We start from the raw sequence: 13925 nt of genomic DNA on the forward strand, positions 1-13925 counted from the left end.
CAGCAGGAGACTGTTCCTCCCTGTCGCCGTCATTATCCAGGTTTAAACCCACGGTCAGGAGCTCCACGTGCTCCAGTGCAGGTGGGACTCACCTGCTGTTTGATGCATGTGAGATCTCTGTTCTCACTGAAACTAAACATCACAGTGTGAACGAAGCCAAACACAGAGATTACTCAGCAGACTGTAACTCCGACCGGCTGGATGAGAACTGACAGTTGTTCTCAGTGTAACTCACAGGGGCTATGATCTGCAGCCCAAACACTTGTCTGCTTCATTAAGATAAATCTGTGTCAGAAAACCTCCCACAGATAAAGCATCAGAAATTACAGCATCATCAATAACGTGTCTGTGCTGTTTGCTTTCATTACCATCTACAGACTGACAAACGTCCACAGTTCCACTCTTGTTCCAAGATGGCAGCTGGTCCTTCTAAGGAAGGTTGTAGTAGTTAGGGGCGGAGTCAGGCACTGCCAAGATGGCGAGGGCAGAGCAGCTCACTCTGATCTTCAGAACCGCTCTTCGTCACAGAGGCTGCGTCCATCTTTATTTACAGTCTATGGTGATGATGTAAATCAGGTTGATCGAACCATCAAACCTCCCGCTCTTCATGGAAACACCCTCAAGATATACTGAGACAGACAAGTGACCAATGAACAACAAATGAACAGAAGAAAATGGTACATTAGCATTGGTACCATTAGATTTTGAACTTGTTTGTTATTAACTTGGTGCCACCGCTGACTGCAGCTCATCTTTATTACACAAAACACAGTGTTTGCCTGCGTTTTATTGGTCTGTGGGCTTTAACATGGTTTTAATCAGGTCCATGTGTTGTCGTGGAATAATATGAAACAATCAACTGATTCAGAACAAGACAAGATTTTTTTGTCATGTCCCATAATTTATCAGTGGAGGAACAACAGAAACTCCTCTCCAGACAACTATCTCCCCCTCCCCCTCATGGCACTTTCTCTGGTCTTAGGTCAGCACCGTACACAGAGTGATTAAATATTGATTCAGTCGGGCCCCCCATAACCTCTTCAACCGCTCATCAAATATATAAGAGCAGGAGTGGTGAGGAAGAAAACATCTGTGAGGTTTATCTCCTGCCACTGACGGGACTTCAGGGGCTGAAACGACCTGTGCCAGTGGTCATCAATCAATGAGCGCTGCAGGTCATGTACAGGAGAGCCTTATCTCACTGTCACACACACACACACACACAGACACACAGACACACAGGCTTACTTCAGCTTCTGACTGATATGAGGAAGCGCATTAGTTTTAGGTTGAGATTCAAGGACGATGCCGCTGGTTTCATGTTTTATTCCTCTAACTGAAACCTGTGTATATTTAACTAAGCTGCTGCTGCAGTAACAGATGATGCATCTTAAAAACAGTCTTGCAGATGCTGCTTTAGCTGCTGAATATTGTATTATTATTAATTATTATACTGTTCATATTGCAAACATTACTGCAGCCATTTCGACGTAACTGAGCTAAATTCTTTGGATTCCTTGAAATGTTTCGGCCCTGATTAGTACAGAAGTTAAAGGGCAGAGTGTGTTTAAAGGGACAGTTCAGGTTGTCTGATGTGGCTGTGTGAGGTGAGTGACCTTCACTATGTTAGAAGCTGAGTGATTGGTCAGCAGAGGAGACGTGTTCACTCAGCCTCCAGTAAGACAGGGAACTCTGGGTGGTTGGTGCTGCAGGCTGGAGGTGAGGCGTCCCCTGATTCTGAAACATCCTGAAAGTCTCTGGTCCCCAGGTCCCACTCATGGCAGCAGTAGCTGTCTGTGTCTGTGGGTTTACAGTTCACACACCCACACCATCAGGTCCAGTAGCTCAGGCTCTGTCTTGGGTTAGGATTTCCCTTCTCTGTGTTTCAGCTTGTTCATTCTCCATTTGTAAAAGTTCTTCTGTATCTGTCATAAAGGTTTCCTCTTGGTGGTGGTGTAGTGTGTGTGAATGTGTAGGAATATGGAAGTTCGCTGCTTTATAAACCGGGCTGTTTGATGAAGCGTCCACTTGAAATGATTTTAGTTTTTTTCTGATGAATCCTTCCACGGCAGCTCATCACTCAGCCTCTGATCCTGCAGCTTCTCTGAAGTGAGAGCGATCTGAATGCAGGTAAACGCACCTCGCACAGCCCCGCCTCACATGGCCACAGCTCTCAGGGGAACTCACCTGTTGGAGGCATCAAAAGACTTTTGCACCAGTTAAAAGAGACACTGACTGAAGCAGTTTTTGACCTTAAACTTAAACTAAAGTGTGACTGTGCCACAACCTTAACGTGTGTTTGTTATTGTAACTATGACAACAAAGGTCCGGTACACCTGTCGCCATGCAGGTGCTATTTCCTGTGCATCATATCAGAGGTTAGAGACAAAACCACCTGTACGGTTGTCTGGGGGGCGATGACGAACATCAGAGGTGATTTTAATGGAGTGACCAGGTGTTCAGATCAGCGTGCTCTGTCCTCCTCATCTGGTCACCGCTCAGTCACGCTCTCTGCCCAGCAAAGCACCAGCGTTTCCTGAAACACAGCTCAGGCGACAGATTTGAGCAGAACACTTCATTCTGCAGGAGAAAGGCATGAAGCTGTATGTTATCCTCAGCAGATAAACACTCCTGACCCCCTGGTGAGATGCAGCAGACTTCAGGGAGGAAGCCTCAGAGAGAAGGAGGGGTTGTGAGAACCAATACCCATGCTCACCTCTCCCGGACTATTTTAATCCCTCCTCCCCTCCCTACTCTGTTCGTCCTCACTGCTGGCAGCCGGTTGCAACCTCTATCACTCCCACGCAAACAACATGGACTCTGTACCTTCCACCATGGGTGGACGGAGTAACGGAAACACCTCGTGAGAAAGGATTTTTAAAAAACAGTTAGAGCTCGAAGTCACTGCGTGTAAATGTGAGTTTTAAAAGTGACATTAGCCAATTTCCAGACTACAGAGAGTAATGGTATCGTATGAATTACAGGCAGTTGAGTCACAGTTCAATAAAACAGAGACACTTTGTGCACCATACATTTTCTCACTCTGTTTTATAAACCCACCACCCCCATAGAGCAGTGTTACCCTCCCGATGGCGAGAACCTCTCCCCTCACAAAAACAAAACCAACAAAAACTGAACTTGATCCGGCTGCACTCTCTCTTCAACCAGATCACAAGCTGCATCTCATGCCCAGAGAGTCTTAAGGCTGGCTGCATGTATTCAGGCCACAGTCCCTCCATCAGGACAATATCGAGCCAAGAGTTGGCCCACTGTCGCCAAGCCAGGGAGTGTGGGGGCTGCCATCTTACGGCCAACACTGGCTGCAGAGAGACCAGCCTGTAGAACGGTTTCTGCTGCAGAAACACGTCTAAAGAGCAGTCATCTCTGAGTAGGAGCAAAGTTAGTGAAGGTGGGATCCTTACGTCAGAGTGACTCACGTAGACTGAGAGATGTCTGCCCCCAGAATCTGACCACTTTGGGACATTCCCCACACATATGCATGGGATGACCCCAGGCCGTGGAGCGGACGGAGGTCATGTGTGGGAGCAGACAGCGGTACGTCTTCTCTGCAAACACGTATTAGTTGATGATCAGTATTTGTAGAAGTTCTCTCACACGGTCTTCCAGCAAATGTCTTCATCATTTACATCAGATACGTCCCTACACCATGCAGCTTCTACCGGTGCCTGTGAGGTTCAGAAATAATTTTGTGGAGTTTATGAACCACCTTGTGTGGGTCCTACTGCGGCTGAGGGTCTCTGAAAAGGTTTATAGGAGTTGTTGTCCCAGTGGGACACTGTAGCCCTGCATCGCAGATCTTAACTGCAGGTAGAACTAGAATTACTGCCTTGTGGTCGTACGACTCCACCAACCATCTGCAGAGCATTATGACGTCATACTGGAGTTGACCTTTGACCATTTGGGTATGTCATCACTTCATTTTATCCTAATGGACATTTGAGACATTTGTGTCATAATTAGTGTATGAATTTGTGAGTTATAGTGTTATTGCAGTATCTCAGCGTCCGTCCCACTCCTGTGAATGCTGAGATATCTCACAGACGGACGGACAGACAACCTGAAAACATAATGCCTCTGGCTCTGGCTGGCAGTGGAGCGGAGGCATAAAAAAAGATGATCCAGGCAGACCATATTCAACTTGGAAATCATTAAAGACTCGAAACCATTTCCATCATACGAGTGTTTTAAAACACTGACTCCCTTATTCTTCCACTGAGGAAATGAGAAAGGTTTACTGCCAGTAAGGAGTGAAAAATTATTGAATGTCTGTGACTGTTGAGCCAAATTAAAATCTCTGCACACAGGCCTCGTCCCAGTGCGGCAGGTTGTAGATAGGCAGTAGATATGAGATTACAGGGCCTAAACATGATTTGTGTTTTTTCAGTGGGAGTTAGAGAACACTAGGTCCCGCAGCCTGTGAGGCCATGAGAGATTCTCCTTGATTGGTACAGTTCCTGAAAGCTTCTGTCAAACAGAGACAGACTGCACCGACACTGAGCAGCACACAGACTGACAGATGCTCAACAATCGAGATTTCATCAGCTGCTACTCATGGCAGGTCTGCACATCTCTATCAGAGGCAGCGCATGCAGCAGCGTAACATGCTTTTAGCAGCTCATATTCCAGCGAGGTAATTAGGTTTGTGGCTGTTGGGAGTTATCAGCAGTGGTGTGTAGCATGCATGAATACACAGTGCAGCTTTCTCCTCACCAGCAAAGCAACGTCTCTACTGTCATTTAACTGTTTTCCCTGAGCCTCACTACTGCCATGCAGCAATTCTAATGATTAGTGACACAGTGAAAACAGAAGCAATAACCACAAAAATAAATAAGAACAACCTGAAATTAAAAAAAGAGAGGATGTGATTGTTCATCTCTGATCGACTGGGCTGTGGGAATGACTTTCCCTCTCAGTTATAATGAAAACAGCTGCCACGCTTCACTCTCAGCTCCCTGCAGAGCAGCTGCTGTCAGAGGCTCCAGACTCCAGAACCAACTGGGTGGTACCTTGTACTTAAAGTACGAGGTAATATCACAAATTTTGTCTAAAGCACAGAAAGTACCAGATTAAATTACCATATTCTTTCCTGTCATTCTTTGACATCCTGACATCATGTTCGTGTTAGCTGATGTGTTTGGAAGGTGGGGTTATTCTGTTATGTTTGTCCCGACCGGTCCGTTCGGCTAATGCCCACAGAAGCTGCAGTAGCTGTTGCTAGAACGAGCAGAGTTGCTGTTTTCCACAACAATCAAACTAATATGTTGGTATTTCTGTAAGTAACATAAATATCATCACCCAACAATCTCTTTTCCATTTGTTGCCATTTTTGGGGCCATTTGCTGTCCACATCCTTCCTCCTTCTGATGAAGGATAAAGGCGAAGGAAACTGCAGAGAGGGACCAGAATCAGCTGATTTATAATGACATGATTGCAGGTAGAATTTACTTGGTCCCACAGTGGATTTAATGTTAGAGTTACGTTTCCACCTGTATCTGTTCGTTTGAAGTGGACGGCCCTGATGAAGGCCACAAGCCAAAACGTGTTAGTGTAACAATCCCTCCTGACAACAGACGTCAATACAACGTCAGGAAGGCTTTTGACTCTGACCCCTCTAAAATCAGATGGATGTTAAAATTTGGTTGGAAATGAAAATCGGGTTGACGTCAAGTTCACTAACTGACACTGTGATGTTCAGCTGATGTTTAGTGGAGGTTGGGTTTTGCTCTCGACTAGAATGTCAATATTTTTGTGTCCTGATGATATTGACATGATGTGTGGAAGACGGTGGATTTTGGTTACTGAACAACACGACTTCAAACTAACAAAATATCAACGTCAGCTGTCGTCAGTGTTCTTCATCAGATCAGATCAGAATCAGAATCAGAATCAGAATCAGAAAGCCTTTATTGTCATTGCATAGAATACAACAAAATTGGTTGTGACCCTCAAAGTGATGCATTCCAACTTAAAAAAGACAAAAGACAAAGGACATTTTAAGAAAATGCAGTAAATAAATATGAAAATTAACGTTGGCATTAGACATGACCTGACATTGAATTTTGCTGACGTCACAACCTACATTCAACCAAATACCAACATTCATCAAAAGGAGGCAGTTGAGGTGGTTCGGGCATCTGGTTAGGATCCTCCTGGGTGCCTTCCCTGGGAGGTTCTCCAGGCACGTCCAACTGGCAGGAGGTAAACCCAGAACACACTGGAGAGAGTATATATCTCATCAGACCTGGGAACGCCTCGAGACCCCCCAGGAAGAGACGGAAAACGTTGCTGGGCAGAGGGACCTCTGGAATACTTGGCTTGACCTGCTGCCACCGTGACCCAACCTTGGATAAGTGGAAGAAAAAGGATGGATAGATGTTTTCTCTGAGAACCAGTGTGAAAATTAGACGACTGTAACATCCTGAGCAATAATATCCTGATCTGCTGAGGATCAGCAGCTACAGCTGAATATCAAGTGTCCTCTGCAGGAACTTGATATTCATGTGTTGTGGGGTGTTTTGGTTGCACTGTACTCCCCGGTGTGAACACTCATGCAAACAGACACAGCAGCCTCCCTTCAAATGCTTAATCAGCCCCAACTCTCTCTGACAATCACCGTGATTAGTGCTGCACTCCACACATAATGAGCACATCTGTCTTCTCACTGGGAAAGCATTGATCCTCTGTAATGTGACACGATGCCAGTTCAGGGAAGGGCGGCTCTGAAGAACGGCAGCCTGCTGCTGCTGTGGCTCCACCGGAAACTGTTCATGGTGGATGTGAGGTGGAGAGTCATTCAGCAGCTGATAGATCACAGAGGAGGCACCTTTTTACCGTCACTCTCTGTCACATTCATGAAATAAATTCATAGGTCATCACATTAGGTACTGTAGATTCGTATTATCCATGACAATGGCTCTGTATAAGGATGTTGGGCCTCTCTTTACTGCTTTATGGAACTCTGATCAGCTCATTTTACTTTGAAGGGGACGTCTAATGTTTTCCCTTATTTTCTGTCATATATATAGTGTTAATATACATAATGTTACAGTGTCAGATGTTAATATCAACCACAGCCAGAGTTTCAAATAATGAGGTAAATGTCAAAGCCGCTGAGACAGAAGCTCAGCCTGCTCTACCTTTGCCTCCCTGTCTACCTGAGCAGTATTTTACACCTTTAATGTCCTCAAGCAGACAAATAACCGAGAGCACGTGTTCACCAGAATATTACCAGAATAACATTTTACTAACAATGTCAACAAACTTCTTTATGTTTCTTTATGTTTTCCAATAATATTGAAGCACTGTGAGAAAACGAGAAGAACACAGACAGAGAGAGGAGACACTGGAAGTCACGAGGTGAACAGAGGAAGCGTGAGAGAGTGGAGGAAGAGGTGTAAAGATGAGGTGTGAATCACGAGGCACATTATAGTGTGTGTGTGTGTGTGTGTGTGTGTGTGTGAGTGAGAGATTAAAGGCCTGAAGATGAGCTGAACAGAGGACGTCCATTAAAAGCAGAAGAATGTGTTACAGATTTATGGAAAGTGAACGAGTGAATGAGAGTCTATGTGTTTGTATTGAGCCCAGTGAACACAGCAGAACTAACCTTGGTAAATCAAGCCTTTATCCCGGGGATCAGCTCAGGAATCTCTGCACGCCCACTCTGTGCACTTGTCTCCTTCTCTTTTCCTCCATTTTACATCCTACTGGACTCCTTTCCTTCCCTGTGTTTCCTGCACCTTTATTTCCACTCTGACTCACCTCACTTATAATTACATTTTTGCTAAGCCCTGCCCTGAACCCACCGATCCCTCCTGTATCCGCTGTATCCTGCAACTAGAGGACTGCAGTCTTAGTCATACCAGACGCTGCTCCTCTGGCTTTGAAAAGCTTTCATGGCAGTTACCTCTCAAACAGTGGAGGTTGCAGCCGAGCACGGTGCAGAGACGAAGGCAAAATCCGTCCTGCTACGGCTCCAGCTCTGCACACAGCCGCTGTTGCAACCGTTCATTTCCATTGGCAACCGAAAGCAGATGCAGAGCGGTCGCCATGCCAACCTGTCTGACCCCTTGACCATCTCTGCCCCCCTCCCCCCCTTTCCAACATCCTCCCATCCCACGCAAGAGAGCAGAAAAAGGCATGAGAGGCAGAAACACTAAGTCTACCTGAGCCGATTCAGAGGACTGATCCTTTTCTCAAGTTTACCAGCACACACACACACACACACACACACACACACACACACACACAGAAGCAGATACTGGAGTGGCTGTCTGACCAACACTGTCAACACTCCTGTTGTCTTTGTGTTGCAGGAGCAGATCAGAGATTTCTAAACTCCGCCTTGGCTCGCTGTTCATGTCCTTTTAAATAAATCACACTGACTTCCCACCAGAAGCTTTTCTGTCGTCATCATAGCAGCCACTGGCTTCTGGAAGCCGTCCTCCTTTAAAGCTGCTATTAAAAAGATTCATTGACAGATTTTATGACTCGGGCAACTCAAGCTCCATCATGAAATTCCCAAATTTTGCTTGTTTGCCTAAATGAATTTATGGCCCCAGGTGTGATCAGTGATGGAGGAGAGCGACCATGTGCTCTGTCCTCCGCCTGTATTATCCATCTGCTGGGCTCTACAGCCTCACAGCAGGGCGGCTAAATATGAGCTGTCTGTGGCTCATTTCTCTCAGACACAGAGCATCTTTCATTTTAGCTGAGTTTGTTTTGGGCTGGATTCATGATTGTTTGTGCCTCCATATTTGTTAATTTGTTAATTGTTTTATATTTATGGTCTTTATGGTCAGTGCAGACCTGAAAACTTACATTTTCTCATCAGTGTTTTGCAGTTTAGAGCTGCACTCATCAGTATTTTTCCCTCACAATGGATCAGGTGACTAATTGTAAAGTGACAGGTGTTGCTCACAGTGATTCTTGGTTCTCCTCAGATCTATGTTTGTATGGAAGCCCTGAAAAGCCAGAGATTTATTTTTTTCTTTTGCCAGAATATTTTTTAAAATAATAATAAGTTATGAATAAGATTATGTTTTGAGTTATTTATTCTTATTTTTACTTTATTTTATTTGTATTTTTTTCAAAAAATGTTTGAAATTTTCTTTTAACTTGCTTCTTGTAGGTTGTTTTCATAGATCGAATTTTGGTTTTTTTGTTTATTTATTTTTATTGTTTAGTTTTTTGTCTCTTCCATCTGTGAAACATCACTGCTCTCTCAGGGCTTTCACCTTTCAGAGCGTCTGTAGGTTTGTCACCTGTTGGGCGGTAATATTTTGTGATTTCCTTGTCGGAGTTGCGCAGCTCCAGGAGATGGTCCCCATCTTCTCATCTCTCCTCCATGTTTGTTTCTGCTTTGCAATCTCCTCCCTGTCTCTGCCTCGTCTCCCCCGCTGTCTTTTTCTGTCTGCACCTGGTTGAGGAGCAGCAGTATGACTCATACAGTGAGACAGGTATAGACCCATGGAAATGGATAGAAATAGTCCAGAGTATATTTATATCAGACACTGAGTTGGAAAAAAGCATGTGAAGGATCTATATATGAATATTACATAACCAAAGATTTATTGCCAGGACTAAATATGAGCATGGAGAGAAGATTAAATCCATTTTGAATATTTGCTGTTGTTTTTATTGTTTGTGGTTTGGCAGGTTGAGGTTAAGAAATATAATAGTGTTTTATGTGAAGTGTTGATCTCCATCAGAAGATATATTTGTGGTTTTAAGAACTAAAAACCATCTCAGTGTAGTTTTACATCTCCGCTCTCTGAGCGACTGATTAAAAATACAACAGATTTTAGGTTAAAACCAAATCCTGCAAGGTTGGATGGTGAGTCCACTAATAAATAAAATCACAGCATGTGGACTGAGGTCAGATTCAGCTGCTCTGGTCCTGGTCTGGTCAGAGTCTCCCTGCATGTAGCTACAGTAAGTGAAGCCATTTTTCCATTGGACCAGATACTAACAGAAAAGATTTGAGAGGGATTTGGAGGTGGTCAGTCAGATCAGTGTTGTCGTGGCTGACACATGCAGGCCGTCTGCAGTGAAGCATCAGAAGCAGTGACTCTGTGGCAGACAGCGGGCTGAGAGCAGAGCTGAGACAGTGACAGCAGCAGACGCACTAGAAACCTGAGAGAGAGCAGAGTGAGACAAGTGATGCTGCCTAATGAGCTCTGTCTTCATTAGATCTGCTGACCAACTCAGTGGAGACGCTGCCTCCACCTCCAGGACACTTTCATCTTCTTTGTTCGCACAATCCTGTCAAATACACAAATAAATACAAAACACAGAAGATCATTTGAAATTAATTTTACTGGGGAGACAAGTGTGTGTCACTAAATATAGTTTATATGAATCATTTGAATTGATTAGTTAACTGAGAGCAGTTGGTCTCAGTATCACTGGATTTTCAGTAGTTTCCAAACTTTTTGGCTTCTTCCTTTAAAAGGAAGAAATGTTGACTTGTATCTTGTACTTTACAGGAAAGACGAGAGAATGGCCTCAGATGGAACTGACTGATTCAGATTTTTGTTCCAGATGTTGTGCGAAATGTCTGGATTGTAGTTCAAGTTTTACAAAGTGCACAAACAGGTTATTTCCAGTCAGACAGCTGATGATAGCTGGCTCATGACAGTCCCATAACTATATGACTGTTGTCCGTCTTCAGGACACAACAGTGACTCGGTATCGGAAAGTGAGGAGATGAGCCAGCTGTTAGCTGGTTAGCATGCTAACTTTAGTAGAAGAAAAGAAGTGTTAGAAATAGAGAAATGAGAGTTAACGTTGGTGAGTAAAGGAATGAAGTTTGATGCTGAACTCACATTGTTTCTTCTAGACTTTAAACAGCTGTTAACGCTAACATTGGCTATGTAGCATCAGTGAAACTTACAAATAGATTTTAAACCAGTAAATGCTGGTTGATGGTCTCTCGGAGTGGGGGGGCATTCTCTCCTGGAAGATGCTCTAAGCTGTGTCCCAATTCAGGGGCTGCGTCCTTTGGAGGATCTAAGACGATGTGGCCCTTCGTAGCATCACCAGCTGTTCCCGCCCTTATTGTTGCATCATGTAGTAACCTTGACAACAGGTAACTTCAGGTCCGTGGTTTTGACAGTTGTATTGTTACTGTTGAACTGAGCTGAAACACATTTAACAGTGTGATCCTCAGACTCTGTCAGTGATGTTTGCTTTCATCATCGGCGTGCATTGAATCGTGGGATAGGTTGAGTCACAAAGGATCCACCTATTGGAGCCTTCGTTGCCCAGGAAAAGAAGGATGCATTTGAAGCAGCCTTCAGATGCAGCCTTTGAACCTTTGAGCCCCTGAAGTGGACACAACGAGTTGAACTTGGTTGTTCACATGAAAAAAATAGTAACAACTGAAAAAATAGAGCAAGAGAGAGAAGTTCAGTTCTTTCTCATCTTCACACAGCTGGAGCAAATGTCTGATGGTCAAACACCTCCTTCATCCAACAAGGAGGTTTATGAACCTGTCCAATCATCTGATGACCATTTCACAAGGACAAATCCTGCTGAAGCATTCCCATGAATTTCAATGAACCATTTGGTTTGAGATACAGCACAGTCAGGGAGCACAGGTTACATCACTTCTGTAAGTCTGCATCATCATTTAAGAGGACAGGCTGTGGAAAGAGACGGGGCTGGGAACTGAAATGAATCGGTTGCAGTGCTGGGTTGAGCCGTTCCTCTGCTCTTGTCCCAGCTATGTCAAAATTAAAGCATTTAGTTCTGCATGTTTTTCCTCAGCCCTAATATGAAAGCAATTATACAGATAATGGAGAAGATTTGATGATTCATCGGAGACGCAGACACATGAATGAGCAGGCGGGTCGAGAGGGAAGCAGCAGAGTGAGGAGCAGGGTGCGACCTCTCCTGTGGGACAGCAGGAGAAACGACTATTACAGTCATATCACATGCTACAGCTGCTGACCCCGACGATCCCCTTCTAACGGGATAAAGGGGGACGTTGCACCATTATAGGGACCAACAATACTTCAGCAGCAGTGGAAACACTGAAACCTCTGAGCCTCTCAGCACTTCTTCTTCTGAGGCTCCAGCATCAGCAATAAAAAGACTATTACACCCATAAAGCACCGTTTTTTCCCAGCAACACGGAGAATGATGTTGTTGGTCATTATATTCCAGTGTAATATTATCCACTAGATTCACCTCACAGAGGAAAAGCACGGGCAGACGACCGCAGAGGCTCAGAGCTGAGGTGAAGTACGCACTGCTGTGGCCGTGGGTCTTCATAGAGACACATTTCCATGGACACAGTCCTGTTTCAGCGGCAGAAATCCTTTAAGCCACAACATTATTAAAACCTATTAAAGCAGTTAGATCATTGAAACCGTCTGAAAACATACAGCATGATGCAGATGAGCTGAATCCTGTGTGACTCAGGGATCATGGTGCAGTGTTGCTTTCACCATGAGCCCTAAAAAGCTCATTATGGCCAAACATTAATGCAGCAATTACAGAGGGAGGGAGGCAGCTAATGGATGGATCACAGCTACAGTTTGCCTCCGTGTCTCCCTCATTTTCTGCACGAGTCACTGCCTTTCTCTCTGGGGGGGGGGGGGTTCTCATATACCGCCGTCCTGTTAGTGCACAACGGTGCATTTGTGCTGTCTCCCAGTTTCTGTGCAGCTACATGACCGAGCTGCAGGCTAGAGGCTTGGATTTGAGCTGTGAAGATGACGACATGCAGCTTCACTGAACTGACAGCCTGAAGACCAGACTTCACTTGAGACTCATTGTGGTTGTCACACTAAACACTGACAGACCTGAATGTCTTGCAAGTTACGATCCAGCGTTTTGGGTGTAACATGCAACAAACCAATCAGATGCCGTCTCCCACTCCCTTTAAAAGACAGACGCGCCTGGTGGATGGTTATTATAATGGTCCAGTGTTTCTCACAGAGTTTGATTCTACATGTGGTGAGTTGATCACATATTGTTACTGACCAGTGAGTCCGGTTCTGACACTTGTGCTCTTCACCAGGTGTAAGATGGAGCTCTGAGTGGATAAAAGCATCTGCCAAATGAGTAAATGTAAATGTGTGATGTGTATTTATATATATATATATATATATATATATATATATATATATATATATATATATATATATATATATATATATATATATATATATATACAAGCTTGTATTTTCATCATGCATCTGTCTTTTGTGCAACGAAAACTCACAGACAATGTTTGACTTTTAAGTCCAAATCTAAAATTTCCATGAAATTTATCAGACACCTGCAGACCGTCATCAGAAGACGTGCCCCTCCCCTCTCAAGCCTCTGTCACTGTACAGGTCTGTGGACGCTCCTGCAGAAGCTCAGTGGGTCAGTTACCATCAGGAGATTTAGATCTTTGATAAAGGAGCAGAGCGAACCTACAGAGAGGTGTGAGTGACGTTATTATTATGAAGAGTCAGTCTCTGAGAGTGAAAGTGAATGTTGTGTGTTTCTGTGCAGACACTAAAACAAGTCAACTAATGACTCGCACACACACAGTTTACAGGTTCTCTAAACTTCATATGTAACAGCCGGTGCCTGTCCACTCACTGGTGGCCTCACAGCATCATCACTGGCACATCAGCAGCATCACATTATTTTTTATTGGCCAGCATCTTTGAAAACAGCATCTTCAAACACATGAGATGAACCTTTTCCTCCAGACAAATGACTCTTTCAGCTCCATGAGACTTTGAGAAGCAGAGTCCTGTGTGAAGAGAACTGCAGCCTCCAGAGGGCTGACACTGTTTCTCTGTTGGTAAATGAAACATTTTATTTTCCTCCATCTTTCAGTTTGCTGATAATCTGTCTGCCTCCGTCATGTTGGATGTTTCACTCGGCTCCATCTCTCTGCTCCT

At 44.4% G+C, this 13925-nt stretch overlaps 1 protein-coding gene and 1 long non-coding RNA gene across 3 annotated transcripts in view; one reads left to right on the forward strand and one right to left on the reverse strand.

Annotated features, from left to right (window-relative positions):
* The window catches only part of sgsm2 (small G protein signaling modulator 2), a 64675-nt gene that overhangs the window by 20332 nt on the left and 30418 nt on the right, over positions 1–13925 (forward strand). The gene's annotated exons all lie outside the window — the stretch shown is intronic.
* Positions 5545–8389, reverse strand: LOC139614572 (uncharacterized). Its single transcript, XR_011687083.1, has 3 exons — positions 7625–8389; positions 6635–6821; positions 5545–6362 (listed from the first exon to the last, which is right to left on the reverse strand). It is a non-coding gene; the product is annotated as an uncharacterized lncRNA (long non-coding RNA).

Source organism: Trachinotus anak, unplaced genomic scaffold, assembly GCF_046630095.1.
Source record: "Trachinotus anak isolate AG129_WGS33_773 ecotype Australia unplaced genomic scaffold, CSIRO_AGI_Tana_v1 ptg000034l, whole genome shotgun sequence".
Taxonomy (NCBI): Eukaryota; Metazoa; Chordata; class Actinopteri; order Carangiformes; family Carangidae; genus Trachinotus; species Trachinotus anak.